Consider the following 20,264-nt stretch of genomic DNA (forward strand, 5'->3'; position numbering starts at 1 on the left):
TGCCTTGATGTCAAGGGCAGTCACTCTCACCTCACCTCTGGAATTCAGCTCTTTTGTCCATGTTTGGACCAAGGCTGTAATGAGGTCTGGAGCCGAGTGGTCCTGGCAGAACCCAAACTGAGCATCAGTGATGTGTGGGGAATTGGGAGAGCTCTATCCAGGGGATTCTATAGGAGAGAGCGGCAGATAGCTGCAAGCCTCCTCCTCTGCAATAGAAACAAAAACATTTGAAAGATGGGTTAACGGTTCTGATACGAGTCCCACTAAAAACAATTAACCTGCCTGTTCTCTTACAAACTGAATGACCCGCTGAGTATTTCTAGCATTTTCTGCTTTTATTTCAGGATTACCAGCAAACCCCAGAGTTCCTTTTATCTCTGAAAAAAACTCACTCTGCTCACTTTCTCAAGCCTTCCATTGTTCTCAAGCTTTTATTTTTGTAACTTCACAGCGACTCAGGATATTTAGAGGACTTTACTGATCCCCCTTTTAAGCCTCTGTGCCACTCACTTCTCTGTAGCTTCTTAAAAAAAACACACAAACGTTCGCAACTCCTGCAGCACTCAGTCCAGGAAAACAATTGTTTTTGAGCGGATCAGCCCATTGCCTGTCTGCCGACCCTCGAGGCTGCCTGCCGACCCTCGAGGCTGCCTGTTGGCTGCGAATCGCAAGAATTTCAAGAGCAAAACTCAACATCATTCTGAAAGTCAAACAGCTGCTCCAAGAGATATGGTCTCCCCATGGGAAATCCTCCATTCCAGTCTCCCCCCCCCACCCCCACTCCGTGTTACGGTCTCCCCATGGGAAATCCTCCACTCCAGACTCCACCCACCCCTATGGGAAACCCCCACTTCAATGGTTCCCCCACCTCCCAAAACTCTATGTTATGGGTCTCCCCATGGAAACACTCCATTCCCATTCTCCCCCCTCCCCCACCACTCCACGTTACGGTCTCCTCATGGGAAACCCTGAACTCCAGTCCCCACCCATTCCGAGTTACGGGTCTCCCCATAGGTAACCTTCCATGTCAGTAACAGCCTGCTCCAGCCCTCCCCTTCCTCTAATCAAAACTCTTCATCAATGGCCACTCAACCACTCCTCAGTGGGGTTTCTACCTGCTCGATATTCGAATCACCAATGTAGGTCTGCGAGCATAGGGGCGACAGGTGACTTGGTGCGGAATAGGATAAAGACAGCAGAGTTTTTGGATGAGCAGAAGTTTACGGAGGGTGGAGGATGGGAGATCATTGAAATAGTCGCGTGCGGAGGTGACAAAGGCAGTGTTGAGAGTTCCAACAGCAGATGGGCAGGGGAGGGTGGATTAAACCTGGGACTTTCCACACTGGTGCAGCCTTGGAATGATTAACAGATGTTTGCACTTGAAAGGTCACCAGTGCTGCTCGGTGGGTGCTGCATACCTTAAACTGGGTGTTGGGACTTAAAGCTTTACCCAGAAGATTCGGATAAAACCAAATACCTTTTACCACTGATTAATTGCATGCTAATGTAAATTAAAGACTGTTTTATCTGCACTGTGAGTTATCAGTAAAGTGACCCACTAAAGGACAAATGCTAAAAACACACATGAAGTGTTCGAGCAAGCGACAGCTTCACTTGGCTCATGGTTCATGGCCCAGCTCCAACAATCCAGTTGATTAAACAGTTGCTAAGACTTCATGCAAGACTTTTAAATCTTTTTGTCGTACACTATTACTTCCATCACTTAACCATCTCCTGTTCTCCACCTAATCACCTTGTTGCTCACTCCTTTGCTCTTCTTGTGTATGTGGTTTTGTCCCAGTTCCCTTGCTCTGTTCCTTCTTATAAACTATTCATTTTTCTATTCATTCTCGGGACGTGAGCGTTGCTGGCAAGGGCACCATTTCGTGCCCATCCCTAGTTTGATACAGCTGAGTGACTCGCTAGGTCACTTCAGAGGGCAGTTCAGAATCAACCACAATGATCTGGGACTGGAGTCACATATAGGCCCAGACCAGGATAGGACATCAGGTTTCCTTCCCTAAAGGACACTCGTGAACCAGTTGGGTTTTTACGACAATCTGACAGTTTCATGGTCACTTTTACTGAGACCAGATTTATTTTATTTCCAGGTTTTGTAAACTTGATACCAGTTTGTGAAGTAACCTGGGTTTGATCGGGAGTTATGTTTCTGTCATCGGAGAGAGAGATTTTGGTGTTAGTGTCTGTGGTCTGATCCTGCAATCTGGGACGGTGCCATGTTGGGACAATCTCTCTACGCGAGTCAGCGTTAAATGATCAAGAAGGATTATCCCTGGAACATTAATGTCCATCCTCTCCACAGATGCTGTCTGACCTGTTGAGTATTTCCAGCATTTTCTGGTTTTGTTTCATATTTCCAGCATCTGCAGTATTTTGTTTTTTTAAAAAAATCATCTTGTCCATTTAGCGCTGACCCGCGTAGAGATTGTCCCAGATTGCAGGATCGAACCACGGGCAATAACATCAAACTCTCTCTCTCCGATGACAGAAACATAACTCCCGGTCAAACCCAGATTGCTGGTATCAGTAAAAGTGACCATGACGCTGAGGGATTGTGGTTCAAAACCCAACTAGGTCACGAATGTCCTTTACAAAAACAACAACTTGCATTTATAATATAGGAAAACCGTCACAGGAGCGTAACAGACGAGAAAATTAACAGCCAAAGAGGGAGATACTAAGCGGGGTGACTAAAAGTTTGGTCAGAGGTGGATTTTAAAGAGCATCTTAAAAAAGGAGAGGTGGAGTGGCAGAGGGGTTCAGGGAGGGAACTGCACATTTCAGGACCTAGACAGCTGGAAGCACGGCCACCAACGGCGGGGTTAAGGGATTCGGGGACGCGCAAGAGGCCAGAGCTGGAGGAGCGCAGAGTTCTCAAAGGGTGAGGCCATGGAGGGCCGCCCTTACACGGTCTGGACCTACACGTGACTCCAGTCCTACATCAATGTGGTTGACTCTTAACTGCCCTCTGAAGAGACGTAACAAGCTACTCAACTGTATCAAACTGCTGTAAAGGCCCACCACCACCTTCCGAAGAACCACTAGGAACGAGCAATAAATTCCGGCCATGCCAGCGACACCCAATTCCCAAGAACAAAAACAGCAGCTGAAGCACAATGGGCCGAATGGCCCCCTTCTGTGCTGTAACCATTCTATGATTCTATAGGTAGCAGCATTCTCACCTCGGAGGACGCTGGAGAGCAAATTAGCTGGCTATTCATCATACTGCGGCTTGTGGGATCCTGCTGTGTACAAATAGCTACCAATTTTGCTTGAACATCAATAGTCGCTAAGTCATTAAGTGTGTAAGTTATAACTTAGCGAGTGTTTTTGCAAGCTGTGAAAAGTTGGGTGTGTCATCACAAGTCACTATTACCCTGTATTTTAATTTTTTAGTTCCAGTTTTCCCTCCTGAAGGTTGGAGATGGTTTCCACGGGAACCAACGTACCACTGATACCTTCTTCAGAACGCTAGCAAAGAGTCCAACACTCCATTTGGATTTCGTGGTCCAAGCCGAGCCTGTCCACGGTCATTGCTCATATACACGCGTGCTCCCCGGGCAGGGCCAACCTATCCTGTCTCTCGGAAACACCCCGAAGCACCGCAAATAGCAGTTAGCAACTTTCTGGAGTGCACAGCAAGAATCCAAAAAGATAGACTTGCATTTATATAGCTCCTGACGACCTCAGGATGTCCCAAAGCACTTCACAACCAATGTAGTACTTTTCAAGTGTAGTCACTGTTTTATTGTAGGAAACGCGGCAGCTAATATGCGCACAGCAAGATTCCACAAACAGCAAAGAGATAACGACCAGATAATCTGTCTTTAGAGATGTTGGTTGAGGGATAAATATTGGCCAGGACACCGGGGAGAACTCCCCTACTCTTAGAATTCTCCTGGCTAGAGAGTCTAGAACTAGGGGGCACAGTCTCAGGATAAGGGGTCGGACATTCAAGACTGAGATGAGGAGAAATTTCTTCACTCAGAGGGTTCTGAATCTTTGGAATTCTCTACCCCAGAGGGCTGTGGATGCTGAGTCACTGAATATATTCAAGGCTGAGATGGATAGATTTTTGGACTCAAGGGGAAATCAAGGGATATGGGGATTGGGCAGGAAAGTGGAGTTGAGGTAGAAGATCAGCCATGATCTTACTGAATGGCAGATCGGGCTCGAGGGGCCATATGGCCTACTCCTGCTCCTATTTCTTATATTCTTATGCTCTTAATCATAGAATAATACAGCACAAGAGGCTGCCATTCAGCCTATTGTGCCTGTGCCAGCTCTTTGAAAGAGCTTTGCAATTAGCCCCATTCCCCTGCTCTTTCTCTATAGCCCTGTAAATGTTTTCCCTTCAAGTATTTATCCAATTTCCTTTTGAAAGTTACCATTGAATCTGCCTCCACCACCCTTTCAGGCACTATATTCCTGGTTACCGACCCTTCTGCCACTGGAAACAGTTTCTCCTTATTCATGCTATCCAAATCCTTCATGATTTTGAACACCTCGATCAAATCTCCCTTTAGCCTTCTCTGTTCTAAGGAGAACAACCCCAATTTCTCCAGTCTCTCCATGTAACTGAAGTCTTTTATCCCTGGTACCATTCTAGTAAATCTCTTCCACTCGCCCTCTAAGGCCTTGACATCCTTCCTAAAGTGTGGTGCCCAGAATTGAACACAATATTCGAGCTGAAGCCTAACCAGTGTTTTATAAAGGTTTAGCATAACTCTATGTTGTACTCTATGCCTCTATTTATAAAGCCCTGGGATTCCATATGCTTTTTTAACGAAGGAAGAAGATGCTGCCAAAGGCACAGTAAAAGGGAGGTAGTTGAAATACTGGATGGGGTGAAAATTGATAAAGAGGAGGTACTAGAAAGGCTGGCTGTATTTAAAGTAGATAAGTCACCCGGTCCGGATGGGATGCATCCCAGGTTGCTGAGGGAAGTAAGAGTGGAAATTGCAGAGGGGCTGGCAATAATCTTCCAAACATCCTTAGATATGGGTGGACTGGAGAATTGCAAATGTTACAGCCTTGTTCAAAAAAGGGTGTGAGGATAAACCCAGCAACTACAGGCCAGTCAGTTTAACCTCAGTGGTGGGGAAAGCTTTTAGAAACAATAATCTGGCACAAAAATAATAGTCACTTGGACAAGTGTGGATTAATAAAGGAAAGTCAGCACGGATTTGTTAAAGGCAAATCGTGTTTAACGAACTTGATTGAGTTTTTTGATGTGGTAACAGAGAGGGTCGATGAGGGCAATGCGGTTGATATTGTGTATATGGACTTTCAAAAGGCATTTTATAAAGTGCCACATAATAGGCTTGTCAGCAAAGTTGAAGCCCATGGAATAAAAGGGGCAGTAGCAGCATGGATACAGAATTGGCTAAGTAACAGGAGTAGTGGTGAACCGTTGTTTTTCAGACTGGAGGGAGGTGTACAGTGGTGTTCCTCAGGGGTCGGTACTAGGACCATTGCTTTTCTTGATATATATTAATGACTTGGATTTGGGTGTAAAGGGCACAATTTCAAAATTTGCAGATGACACAAAACTTGGAAGTGCAGTGAACAGTGAGAAGGATAGTGATAGACTTCAAGAGGATATAGACAGGCTGGTGGAATGGGCAGACACGTGGCAGAGGAAATTTAAAACAGACGTGCGAAGTGATACATTTTGGCAGAAAGAACGAGGAGAAGCAATACAAACTAAAATGGTACAATTCTAAAAGGGGTGCAGGAACAGAGAGACCTGGGTGTAAATGTGCACAAATCGTTGAAGGTGGCAGGGCAGGTAGAGAAAGTGGTTAAAAAAGCAGACGGGATCCTGGGCTTTATAAATAGAGGCATAGAGTACAAAAGCAAGGAAGTTTTATAAAACACGGTTCGGCCACAACTGGAGTACTGTGTCCAATTCTGGGCACCATATTTCAGGAAAGATGTGAAGACCTTGGAGAGGGTGCATAAAAGATTTATTAGAATGATTCCAGGGATAAGAGACTTTAGTTACGTGGAGAGACTGGAAAAACTGGGGTTAGAGCAGAGGAGATTTGATAGAAATGTTCAAAATCATGGCAGGTTTAGATAAAGTAAATTAAGAGAGACTGTTCCCATAGGTGGAAACGTTGAGAACCAGAGGATACAGATTTAAGTTGATTGGCAAAAGAACCATAGGCAACATGAGGAAAAACTTTTTTACGCAGCGAGTATTTATGATCTGGAATGCGCTGCCTGAAAGGGTGGTGGAAGCAGATTCAATCATGGCTTTCAAAAAGATGTTGGATAAATATTTGAAGGAAAAAAATTTGCAGGGCTACAGGGAAAGAGCGGGGAATGGGATTAACTGGATTGCTCTTACAAAGAGCTGGCACAGGCTCGATGGGCCGAATGGCCTCCTTCTACGTTGTAACCATTCTATGATTCTAACAGCCTTCTCAACTTGTCCTGCCACCTTCAAAGGCTTGTACGTAGACCCCCAGATCTCTCTGTTCCTGCACCCTCTTTAAAATTGTACCATTTAGTTTATATTGACTTTCCCCATTCTTCCTACCAAAATGTATCACTTCACACTTCTCTGTGTTAAGTTTCATCTGTCATGTGTCTGCCCATTTCACCAGCCTGTCCATGACCTCCTGAAGTCTGTTACTATCCTCCTCACTGTTTACTACATTTCCAAGTTTCGTGTCATCTGCAAACTTTGAAATTATGTCCTCTATACCCAAGTCCAGGTTATCAATAGGCTACTAGCATAGATACATTTAAGGGGAAGCTGGATAAACACATGAGGGAGAAAGGAATAGAAGGATATGCTGATAGGGTGAGATGAAGTAGGGAGGGAGGAGGCTCATATGAAGCATAAACACCGGGATAGACCTGTTGGGCCGAATGGTCTGTTTCTGTGCTGTACATTCTAATACATTTCAAAAAATTATATTAATATATATCTTCAAAATAGTGCCATGGGATCTTTTAGATCCAGCTCAGAGGGCAGACAGGGCCTCGGTTTAACGTTTCATCTGAAAGAAAGCACCTCGGGACAGTGCAGCACTCTCTCAGTACTGCACTGGAGTGTCGACCTCGATTATGTGCTCAAATGTCTGGAGTTGGAGTTGAACCCACAACCTTCTGACTCAGAGGCGAGAGAGTCCTACCCACTGAGCCACAGCTGACAGAACAACAAGTTTTGCTGCTCCTAGTGCTCTTGATTGAGGAATAACTCAAGACAATCAGTTTAATTAGGGGAGTCTATAACGAGGGGGCATAGATTTAAGGTGAGAGGGGAGAGATACAAAAGGGTCCAGAGGGGCAGTTTTTTCCCTCAAAGGGTGGTGAGTGTCTGCAACGAGCTGCCAGAGGCAGTAGTAGAGGCGGGTACAATTTTGTCTTTTAAAAAGCATTTGGACAGTTACACGGGTAAGATGGATATAGAGGGATACGGGCCAAGTGCAGGCAATTGGTATAAACTGGGCGACATGGACATGTTGGGCCGAAGGGCCTGTTTCCAAGTTGTAAACTTCTATGATTCTAACTTCTCTCCCTCAGTACTGCACAAGAGATTGGAGTGAGGCCGAACCCACAACCTTCTGACTCAGACACCAGAATGCTACTGATTGAGAAACGGAGTGAAAATTATATAATGGGCATTGGCTGTCTGCCCAACCTCTTTGCAATAACATAAAATTTCAACAGGAAAACAATGGAAATGTGTGAACATTTAAACGTATAAAATGCAAAAGCTTCACAAATATATCAAAGAGAGAGATGCTAAAAGAAATTGCCTTACAAAGAATCTGTCATCAAAAGTTCACTGTTATCACAGCCAGCCTTTGAAGGAGGCGTTGTAAATCCATGGCTATCAGTCCCTAGTAGCTTCCCTCGTCATGCTGTAAAACACTTAGTAACATAGGAACAGGAGCAGGCCATTCAGCCATTCACTTAGAACATGGTTGATCTGTACCTCAACTACATTTACCCATCTTTGCTCCATATCCCTTGTTACTCTTACCCAACAAAAATCACACAGGTTTCTGTAAAGGTAGCTAAAGGTTACAGAGCTGATGTGAGCCAGAGGTGCTGGTTTGGTGCCTCGGGGGATAGTTTGTTCCAGATGCTGCTTGAATCCTTTGCATGAGCATGTCCTGCCCGTAAAATTCAACTCCCGTTCTGACTCAACATGCTCCAACATTTCTATCGTATTTCAGACTCCTCTAAATTGGTTCACAACACCCCATGTACACAAGTCAACAACTTCTTAGAAAGTGCCTTTAACAGTTCTTTACAAGAGCGTTATCAGACAAAATATTAGGACAGGTGACCAAAAGCTTGGTCAAAGAGGTAGGTTTTAAGGAGAGTCTTAAAGCAGGAGAGAGGGATAGAGAGTCGGAGAGGTTTAGAGAGGGAATTCCAGAGCTTAGGCAGCTGAAGGCATGACCATCAATGGTGGAGCGATTAAAATCGGGGATGTGTAAGAGGATAGAATTGGAGAAACGCAGAGATCTCGGAGGGTTGTAGGGCCGGAGGAAGTCAGAGGTAGAGAGGGGTGAGCCCACGGAGGGATCTGAAAACAAGGATGGGGAGAATTTTAAATTTGAGGCGTTCTCGGACCAGCAGCCAATGTAGGTCAGCGAGCACAGGGGGTAATGGGTGAACGGGACTTGGTGCGAGTTAGGATACGGGGAGCAGAGTTTAGGATGAGCTGAAGTTTACGGAAGTTGGAAGGTGGGAGGCCGGACAGTGGCTATACTGCAGGGCGAGGCTGCAAACTGGTTCAGTAAATGTTCAGCCAATCGCCAGGCTTGCCCCCCTCCCCCGCCACAAGTAGGCGTTGGCTGGTACCACCGGGATCTAGTGAAAAATCTTGCAAGTCAAGCAGGGTCGAGGTGCCAACTGAACTGAGGCAGCAGCAGTTCCGCTGGGGGAGGGCTGGAGGAGACAAACGACTCCCGATATAAAAAGTTACAAATTTGTTGTCACTTCCCCGCTGTCCCGCTCCAGTGGAACGATGGAAAACTACTCACGTGTTCGTTTCTCCCTTGTCCCCGCAAAGGACGAGATCTCTGTTGCAGCGGAGTTAATGGGCCAGAAATTGCTGGAGCGGAACATCTGGCAGCGAGCGGCGTGAACTGGGCCGTTTTACCTTACCCTCCAGATCGCGCTATATCTGCTCCACAAATGCAAGTTGATAACGGCAGTGAGGCCAATGGGGCATCTAGGACCTCATGAACGTCGGGTCCAATGGTCCATCTCCTTGACCAATAAAATAAAAGGACAGAGGAAGAAACAGAGCAAACGACGGAGGAGGAAATAGGGTGAATTAGAGTCAAATTAGATACAGAAAGAGAAATAACCAGAGGGAAAGAAAGAGGGTGGATTAAAAGAGGAAAAAAAAAGGGACAGAAAGGAAAAATAAGAATTTTTTTTTTAAAAAGAACAAGCAGAAGAGGGCATTAGAAGCCAGTTGTGTTTGGAAATTGTCGCACTGGTCCTTGAGAAGTTAATGAGTGAATGGCAAGATAGCAGTGCGAAATGTGCAAACAATGAAGTATTGAACTAGTGGCCCCATCCATCATGATAAGGAACAGCGCAATTGCTTTCATAGGAATTGCTAGTTCGCCTTAGAATCATAGAAAGTTACGGCACAGAAGGAGGCCATTCGGCCCATCATGTCCGTGCCGGCCAAAAAAGAGCTATCCAGTTTAATCCCACTTTCCAGCACTTGGTCCAGTTGTAGGTTACAGCACTTCAGGTGCACATCCAAGTACTTTTTAAATGAGTTGAGGGTTTCTGCCTCTACCACCCTCTCAGGCAGTGAGACCCAGACCCCCACCACCCTCTGGTGAAAAAAAATTCTCCTCAGCTCCCCCCTAATCCTTCTACCAATCAATTTAAATCTATGCCCCCTGGTTATTGACCCCTCTGCTAAGGGAAATAGGTCCTTCCTATCCACTCGAGGCCCCTCATAATTTTATACACCTCAATTAAATCTCCCCTCAGCCTCCTCTATTCCAAAGAAAACAACCCCAGCCTATCCAATCTTTCCTCATAGCTAAAATTCTCCAGTCTTGGCAACATTCTCGTAAATCTCCTCTGCACCCTCTCTAGTGCAATTACATCCTTCCTGTAATGTGGTGACCAGAACAGTACTCAAGCTGTGGCCTAACTAGTGTTTTATACAGTTCCAGCATAACATCCCTGCTCTTATATTCTAAGCCTCAGCTAATAAAGGAAAGCATTCCATGTGCCTTCTTAACCACCTTAGCTACCTGTCATCCTCCTCACTACCAACCACACGGCCAATTTTTGCATCATCTGTAAACTTCTTAACCATGCCCCCTACATTTAAGTCCAAATTATTAATATATACCACAAAAAACAAGGGACCTAGTACTGAGCCCTGTGGGACCCCACTGGAAACAGCCTTCCAGTTACAAAAACACCCATCAACCATTACCCTTTGCTTCCTGTCACTGAGTCAATTTTGGATCCAACTTGCCACTTTCCCTTGGATCCCATTGGATTTTACTTTTTTGACCAGTCTGCCATGTGGGACCTTGTCAAAAGCCTTGCTAAAATCCATCTAGACTACATCAAATGCACAACCCTCATTGACCCTCCTTGTTACCTCCACAACAAATTCAGTCAAGTTACTCAGACACGACCTTCCCTTAACAAATCCATGCTGACTGTCCTTGATTACTCCGTGCCTTTCTAAGTGACGGTTTATCCTGTCCCTCAGAATTGATTCCAATACTTTGCTCACCACCGAGGTTAGACTGACTGGCCTGTAATTACTTGGTCTATCCCTCACTCCCTTTTTAAACAATGGAACAATGTTAGCAGTCCTCCAATCGACCTGCACCACGCCTGTATCCAGTGAGGATTGGAAAATGATGGTCAGAGTCTCCGCTATTTCCTCCCATGCTTCTCTTAACAGCCTGGGATACATTTCATCCGGGCCTGGTGATTTATCTACTTTCAAGGATGCTTTCTACCATCCTGGTAGTCGCATGATACAACGATAATGGAGTTGTTGACTAATCACGGCAATCAGCCTCTATCAATGAGTCTCCAAAAGACCCAGATATGAGGTGAGGAAAACCCCCAGTGGTGGCGAGCTTTGGGAACTATAGGTCCAAAGTCACCTGTTCCTCCCAAGCACATTACACTAACCATAGATCATGTCTCAAATTACTCATATACCAGATCTCAAAATATTATTTTCTGAACACAATCTATCTAATTTGCATTTCTGAGTGTCAAAACAGCTTTACACCCTCCATGATGTTGAGCTCATCGAAAACTCTGCTGCCCGTATCCTAACTTGCACCAAATCCCGTTCATCCATCACCCCGTGTTCATCGACCTACACTGGCTCCTGGTCTGGCAACGCCTCGACTTTAAAATTCTCATCCTTGTTTTCAAATCCCTCAGTGGCCTCGCCCCTCCCTATCTCTGTAACCTCCTCCAGCCCTACAACCCTCCGAGATCTTCCCTAATTTGAGCCTTTTGCGCATCTCCGATTTTAATCGCTCCACCATTGGCGGCCGTGCCTTCAGTTGCCTGGGCCCTCAGCTCGAATTCCCTCCCTGAACCTCTCCGCCTCTCTCTCCTCCTTTAATACACTCCTTAAAACCTACCTCTTTAACCAAGCTTTTGGTGACCTGTCCTAATATCTCCTTATGTGGCTCGGTGCCAAATTCTGTTTGATAATCGCTCGTGAAGCGCCTCGGGACGTTTTACTACATTAAAGACGCCATACAAATGCAAGTTGTTGTTGTTGCATTCTGAAAATTATTGCCTTCTGACACTGGCAAGACTGGCACAGAAATACTGCCAAGACAGGTAAAGAGTTTAAAAAACCTACAGGAACAATTCACTACCTGCTGGAGTGAGACTCCACAGCTTTAGTTGTTCGCTTTCTGGGCCTCCAATGTTGAGTTTCATGTCAGGACCATAAATTACATCATTAACAGGGTCCTTACAACATCAATTACCAGCCTTAAATGGCTGGGGCGAGATTAATTTGCATCAACAACGTTAATCCAGCAATTTCATGACACGCAATGAACTTCAATGGGAAGGTTCACGGCAAGGGTGCAGTTTTTTTGGCATTGTTGTGGCTAATGGTGCAAGTCGCCAGCAATTTGTGGAGAATCAGAACTTGTGGCGAATCTCCTCTTTGCCACAAATTGCTGGGTCTTTTAAAACAAACTAATAATGGCGAGCGCCGTTAATTCGCCGTTAATTTTCCCAGTAATTTCTGGGCCATTATCTCATTCTCCCTTTGGAGTTAATATAAGTCCCCCCACCCAGACCTTTCCTAAAAATAGCAGGTCCCAGGGAAAGGTACATCAGCCGGTTACACTGGAAGGTGGTCAGAAGGGTTGTGGATACTTACACCCTGAACAACGATGTGAATCTCAGGCGATACCGGCGAGTCCATCGCGCCAACTCGGACGTAGCGACGAGGGCGTACCCAAAGACGTCTCTTTTTAACCTTTTTCCTTTTCACGCAAATTCAGTGAATGGCTTTGGGACAGCATAACCTAGAAAATGAAATTCAAGAGAAACAAAGTCCATCACTTCCTGCTGTCTCACTTCTGAATCAACTTTTTCCGTTATAATTTCCTATGTCCACGTTTATAATGGGAAAGGCCCATGTAAACCTGTCACGCTGTAATGACACCCTCCTGCCAGTGGTGGCGCTGTAGGTGCCTGTTTTTTGTCTCCCATCTCCTCAGCCTGTACTGCAGAGAAATCTCTGTGCTCCAACCAGCTCCACTTCCCAAACTGCTGTAAGTTTTGTTAGTTGGGAACGTAGGAACAGGTGTAGGCCATTCAGCCCTATGAGCCTGGTCCACCATTCTAATAGATCACGGCTGATCCATTTACCCACCTTTTCTCCAAATCCCGATACCCTCAGCTAACAAAAATCGATTGATCTCAGTCTGGAGAATTTCAATTGATCCCCAGCATCCACAGCCTTTTTGGGGGGGGAAGAGTGTTCCAGATTTCCACCACCCTTTGTGTGAATAAAGTGCTTCCCGACATCACCCCTGAACGGCCTAGCTCCAATTTTCAGAATGTGCCCTCTTGTTCTGGATTTCCCCTCCAGAGGAAATAGTTTCTCTGTATTTACTCTATCGAATCTCTTAATCATTTCAAATATCTCGAATCAATCACCCCTCAACCTTCTAAACTGAAGGGAATACAAGCCAAGTTTATCCAATCATTATCATAGTTTAACCCTTTAAGCCCTGGTATCATTCTGGTGAATCTGTGCTGCACCCCTCCCAAGGCCAACATATCTTTCTTGAGGTACGGTTCCCAAAACTGAACACTGTATCTCCAGATGGGAGTCTGACTAAGATTCTGTACAACTGAAGCATCACTTCCTCACTCACTACATTCCAATTTCCTTGCGATAAAGGCCAACATTCCATTAGCCTTTATAATTACTTTTTGTACCTGTGCACTAGCTTTTAGTGATGTGTGTACATGGACACCGAAATCTCTCAGCTCCTAGTCTCTCACCATTAAGGAAATATTCCGATTTGTCTTTCTCAGATCCAAAGTGGATGACCTCACACTTCCCCACATTGAACAGTTTTGTCCACTTGACCAATCTGACTACGTCCCCAGATTTATCACTAAAACCAGTGTGGCCTGTTCCCTTATCGGTTCTAGAACATATTGTTTGAGAAAACTGTCCTGAATACATTGTAGAAACTCACTGCCTTTAATAATTGATCTGTTCTGCTTCTCCCAGCCTGTGTGAAAATTAAAATCTCCCATTATAACCACTTTGTTTTTGCTATATGCTTCCCTGATCTCCGAATTTATACATCTCCCCATTACTGCTAGAAGGGTTGGAGACAACTCCGATCAGAGTTTTATTTTATTCGTTCATGGGATGTAAGTGTCGCTGGCGAGGCCGGCATTTATTGCCCATCCCTAATTGCCCTTGAGAAGGTGGTGGTGAGCCGCCTTCTTGAACCGCTGCAGTCCGTGTGGTGAAGGTTCTCCCACAGTGCTGTTAGGAAGGGAGTTCCAGGGTTTTGACCCAGTGACGATGAAGGAACGGCGATATATATTTCCACGTCGGTATAGTGTGTGACTTGGAGGGGAACGTGCAGGTGGTGGTGTTCCCATGTGCCTGCTGCTCTTGTCCTTCCAGATGGCAGAGGTCGCAGGTTTGGGAGGTTCTGTTGAAGAAGCCTTGGCGAGTTGCTGCAGTGCATCCTGTGGATGATACACACTGCAGCCACTGTGCGCCGGTGGTGAAGGGAGTGAATGTTTAAGGTGGTGGATAGGGTGACAATCAAGCAGGCTGCTTTGTCCTGGATGGTGTCGAGCTTCTTGAGTTGTTGGAGCTGCACTTGTCCAGGCAAATGCAGAGTATTCTATCACACTCCTGACTTGTGCCTTGTAGATGGTGGAAAGGTTTTGGGGAGTTAAGAGGTGAGTCACTCGCTGCAGAATACCCAGCCTCTGACCTGCTCTTGTAGCCACAGTATTTATGTGGCTGGTCCAGTTTAGATTCTGGTCAACAGTGACTCCCAGGATGTTGATGGTGGGGGATTCGGCAATGGTAATACCATTGAATGTCAAGGGGAGGTGGTTAGATTCTCTCTTGTTGGAGATGGTCGTTGCCTGGCACTTGTCTGGCACGAATGTTACTTGCCACTTATCAGCCCAAGCCTGGATGTTGTCCAGGTCTTGCTAATGCAGGCACGGATTAAGTCATTATCTGAGGGGTTGCAAACGGAACTGAACACTGTGCAATCAACAGCGAACATTCCCATTTCTGACCTTATGATGGAGGGAAGGTCATTGATGAAGCAGCTGAAGGTGACTGGGCCTAGGACACTGCCCTGAGGAACTCCTGCAGCAATGTCCTGGGGCTGAGATGATTGGCCTCCAACAACCACTACCATCTTCCTTTGTGCTAGGTATGACTCCGGCCACTGGAGAGTTTTCCCCGATTCCCATTGACTTCAATTTTACTAGGGGTCCTTGGTGCCACACTCGGTCAAATGCTGCCTTGATGTCAAGGTCAGGCACCCTCACCTCACCTCTGGAATTCAGCTCTTTTGTCCATGTTTGGACCAAGGCTATAATGAGGTCTGGAGCCGAGTGGTCCTGGCAGAACCCAAACTGAGCATCGGTGAGCAGGTTATTGGTGAGTGAGTGCCACTTGATAGCACTGTCGACGACACCTTCCCTCACTTTGCTGATGATTTGAGAGTAGATTGATGAGGCGGTAACTGGCCGGATTGGATTTGTCCTGCTTTTTGTGGACATTGCTGGGCAATTTTCCACATTGTCGGGTAGATGCCAGTGTTGTAGCCGAACTGGAACAGCTTGGCTAGAGGCGTGGCTAGTTCTGAAGCACAAGTTTTCAGCACTACAGCCGGGATGTTGTCGGGGCCCATAGCCTTTGTTGTATCCAATGCACTCAGCCATTTCTTGATATCACGTGGAGTGAATCGAATTGGCTGAAGACTGGCTTCTGTGATGGTGGGGATATTGGGAGGAGGCAGAGATGGATCATCCATTCGGCACTTCTGGCTGAAGATGGTTGCAAACACTTCATCTTTGTCTTTTGCACTCACGTGCTGGACTCTGCCATCACTGAGGACAGGGATGTCCACTGAGCCTTCTCCTCCCGTTAGTTGTTTAATTGTCCACCACCATTCATGACTGGATGTGGCAGGACGGCAGAGCTTTGATCTGATCCGTTGGTTGTGGAAGCGCTTAGCTCTGTCTATAGCATGTTGCTTCCGCTGTTTAGCATGCATGTAGTCCAGAGTTGTAGCTTCACCAGGTTGGCACCTCATTTTTAGGTACACCTGGCATGCTCTTCCACACGCCTCATTGAACTAGGGTTAATTCCCTGGCTTGATGGTAATGGTAGAGTGAAGAATATGCCAGGCCATATATGCCAGGTTCCTTCATCGTTGCTGGGTCAAAATCCTGGAACTCACTTCCTAACAGCACTGTGGGAGAACCGTCACCACACGGACTGCAGCGTTCAAGAAGGCGGCTCACCACCACCTTCTCAAGGGCAATTAGGGATGGGCAATAAATGCCGGCCTTGCCAGCGACGTCCACATCCCATGAACAAATAAAAAAAAGATTGTGCTGGAATACAATTCTGCTACTGCTGATGGCCCACAGTGCCTCATGGATGCCCAGTTTTGAGCTGCTAGATCTGTTCTGAATCTATCCCATTGAGCATGGTGGTAGTGCCACACAACACAATGGACGGTGTCCTCAGTGTGAAAATGGGACTTAGTCTCCACAAGGTGGTCACTCCTACCATTACTGTCATGGACAGATGCATCTGTGACAGGTAGATTGGTAAGGACGAGGTCAAGTTGGTTTTTCCCGCGTGTTGGTTTGCTCACCACCTGCCGCAGGCCCAGTCTGGCAGCTATGTCCTTCAGGACTCGGCCAGCTCGGTCAGTAGTGGTGCTACCAAACCACTCTTGGTGATGGACATTGAAGTCCCCCACCCAGAGTACATTCTGTGCCCTTGCTACCCTTAGTGCTTCCTCCAAGTGGTGCTCAACATGGAGGAGGACTGATTCATCAGCTGAGGGAGGACGGTAGGTGGTAATCAGCAGAAGGTTTCCTTGCCCATGTTTGACCTGATGCCATGAGATTTCATGGGGTCCGGAGTCAATGTTGAGGACTCCCAGGGCCACTCCCTCCTGACTGTATATCACTGTACTGCCACCTCTGGTGGGTCTGTCCTGCCGGTGGGACAGGACATACCCAGGGATGGTGATGGAGGAGTCTGGGACGTTGGCTGAAAGGTATGATTCTGTGAGTGTGACTATGTCAGGCTTGACTAGTCTGTGAGACAGCTCTCCCAATTTTGGCACAAGTTCCCAGGGTCTTGCATCCTTTGCTGTTCCTGAAATCTACCCAGTGTTTCCACTGCCCAATAACCATGACTGAAATGCCCTCTTTCTACTGCAGTAACATTGTCTTATAACTGTAAATAATAATATAAAATTGAAGCATATGAACATAAGGACTGAATGTATGATTTTAAAATGGGGATTGAGTTCATTTGTGGGCCCAGTCCAATTATTCCCCCCAACCCTACTTCACCTGAAGACTGCATTTGGTCCTGCTATGGCAATGCTACGGGAGGTCGACTAATTTTGTTAAAACTCAAACTATAACAAAGGGGTAAAGAGAATCAAAGCATTACAAGATGGGGGTACTCTGCATTCCCCAAAATGGCGCTAAACCAGACTTGGATCTGATTCTGTTAGCACGAAAGCCATCCTTGTGTGAGGTGAGGTAATCACTGCCGCCAGGCTATTCGAATGTGGAGGTTGGGGGCCAATCAGAGCAAACACTGGTCTTGCCATCATCTCGTATTCACACAAACACACGCACACACACTTTCCACCATCGATCAACAACCCGGAGAGATTTTCCCTCCTGAGCTCAATAACCGCTCCACTAATGGCTCCACCAGTTGAGGCTCGCATTCCCTCGAGTATCGAAGATTAATGGGTGATCTAATCGAGGTGTTTAAGATGATTAAAGGTTTTGATAGAGCAGTTCGAGAGAAACTATTTCCTCCAATGGGAGAGTCCAGTACAAGGGGGCATAACCTTAAAATTAGAGCTAGGCCGTTCAGGGGTGATGTCAGGAATTCTCCCTGGTGTCTTGGCCAATATTCATCTGTCAACCAACATTAAGAACATAAGAAATAGGAGCAGGGGTAGACCATACCACACTCAAGCTTATTGCGCCATTCAATAAGATCTTGGCTGATCTTCGACCTCAAGTCCACTTTCCCACCCAATCCCCATATCCCCTTGATTCCCCTAGGGTCCAAAAATCTATCGATCTCAGCCTTGAATATATTCAATGACTCAGCATCCACAGCCCTCTGGGGTAGAGAATTCCAAAGATTCACAACCCTCTGGGTGAAGAAATTACTCCTCATCTCAGTCTTAAATGGCCGACCCCGTATCCTACAACTATGTCCTCTAGTTCTAGATTTTCCTGCCAGGCTTGGCATTTACACTGCAAAGCTCCCTCAGAACCTTATATGTTTCAATGAGATCACCTCTCATTCTTCTAAACTCCAGAGAGTATAGGCTCATTCTACTCAATCTCTCCTCACAGGACAATCCTCTCATCCCAGGAATTAATTTAGTGAACCTTTGCTGCACCGCCTCTAAGACAAGTATATCCTTCCTTAGATAAGGAGACCAAAACTGTACACAGTACTCCAGGTGAGGTCTCACCAAAGCCCTGTACAATTGCAGCAAGGCTTCCTTACTCTTGTACTCCAACCCCCTTGCAATAAAGGCCAACTTTATTCAAAAAAAGATTTGTTCATTATCACATTGCTGTCTGTGGGATCTTGCTGTGCACAAATCAGCTGCTGCGTTTCCAACAACAACTTATATTTATACAGCGGAGTCAGTGATTGAAGCAGAGACCAGGTCAACATTTAAGAACAGATTAGATAGGTGGTTGAAGGAAAGGGATAGAGAAACACGAGAACAGGGCGGGTACAAGGGATTAGGAATGGGTGCTCGTGGGGAGAATAAAGACCAACACGGACTGGTGGGGCCGAACGGCCTGGGATTTCTACATAATTCAATGTAAGTAGAGAGGATATCTCGATAGTCTTGCTCTCCACTTATTCTTTCCTCTCTTTTTGCTGAATTCCAGTAACGAGTTCTCTTGCCTCCAGTCCCCAGCTCTCCCACTGAAAGCTAACCTTTTGGTTTGTCACATTCCATCAGGCGTGCTGTGCGTTGACAGCATTCTCTGCCCTGCCTTCAGTTGTAATTATTAAGCTCGTGCCTCGCCGGTTATTTCACAACACTCAGCAATTCAGCTGCTGCGACTCCCGTCGATCCTCTTAACAACCTCAAAAACCTCAACTGGGCCAAACCGTAGAAAACAAGCACAAATTCCTGAACCTTTCTCCATACCCTGGGGTCGCCTTGGTTACCTGGCTCCACGCCCCGCAGAGGTGCTCAGATCTGCACAGGGTGCTCGAGATGAGACGGCCCAACACCTCACACAGCAGCAGTACATCCTCTTTAGGTTCGCACAAACTCACTCACTCGCCCTTTTCACTTAATAGCCCTTTGCTGCCTTGGTCAATGTTTGCCGAGCGGTATTAATTTTGAAGAGCAGAGCAGCTCAATTAGTGACTCATTTCACTTTTGGCACCAACTCTGTCCTTTCCGATCAAGAAATGAAACTCTTCATTCCCAGAAAGGTGTCGGAGAATTATTAAGAAAATGGCGACACCTCTCCCCAAGGTGATGTAATAGAGATTATTAAAATAGTGAAAGGTTTTGATACAGTGAATACGGGAAGGCTATTTCCTCTGGTTGTGGTGTCAGTGTTGAGGTTCGAAGACAGCGAGCAGACAGGTTAGAGGAAATATCTTCATATTTTTCGAGCATGGAATGACTTGCCACAGGGAGTCATTGAGGCAGGGACCATTGCACCACTTCAAGTAGGCGTCTCACCACCACCTTCTCAGGAGCAAAAAGGGATGGGCAATAAATGCCGGCCTCGCCAGTGACACTCACATCCCGAAAATGAATATGAATATTTTAAAGTAAAACGTTTGAAGTTTGGGAACACCACCACCTGCACGTTCCCCTCCAAGTCACACACCATCCCCACTTGGAAATATATCGCCGTTCCTTCATCGTCGCTGGGTCAAAATCCAAGAACTCCCTTCCTAACAGCACTGTGGGAGAACCTTCACCACACGGACTGCAGCGGTTCAAGGCGGCAGCTCACCACCACCTTCTCAAGGGCAACTAGGGATGGGCAATAAATGCTTGCCTTGCCAGCGATGCCCATATCCCATGAACGAATAATAAAAAAAAAAGGAAGATACAGGATTAGGGGAGAGAACAGGGCAATGGGATTAGTGTGGCATTGACACAGGGCACACAGGGAGGCTCGTGGGCCCCAGTGATTGAGATGATGGAGGGACGTGGCTCTCAGTGATGCAGAGAAGTGGCCACCAGTGATTTTTTATTTGTTCATGGGATGTGGGCGTTGCTGGCGAGGCCGGCATTTATTGCCCATCCCTAATTGCCCTTGAGAAGGTGGTGGTGAGCCGCCTTCTTGAACCGCTGCAGTCCGTATTTTTTTTTATTCGTTCATGGGATGTGGGCGTCGTTGGCAAGGCCGGCATTTATTGCCCATCCCTAATTGCCCTTGAGAAGGTGGTG

At 46.3% G+C, this 20,264-nt stretch overlaps 1 long non-coding RNA gene across 1 annotated transcript; it reads right to left on the reverse strand.

Moving 5' to 3' along the window:
* Nucleotides 1–12,415: 12,415 nt before the first annotated feature.
* On the reverse strand, nucleotides 12,416–19,147 carry LOC137305874 (uncharacterized). Its single transcript, XR_010958773.1, has 2 exons — nucleotides 19,016–19,147; nucleotides 12,416–12,563 (listed from the first exon to the last, which is right to left on the reverse strand). It is a non-coding gene; the product is annotated as an uncharacterized lncRNA (long non-coding RNA).
* Nucleotides 19,148–20,264: the final 1,117 nt, after the last annotated feature.

Source organism: Heptranchias perlo, chromosome 3, assembly GCF_035084215.1.
Source record: "Heptranchias perlo isolate sHepPer1 chromosome 3, sHepPer1.hap1, whole genome shotgun sequence".
Classification (NCBI taxonomy): domain Eukaryota; kingdom Metazoa; phylum Chordata; class Chondrichthyes; order Hexanchiformes; family Hexanchidae; genus Heptranchias; species Heptranchias perlo.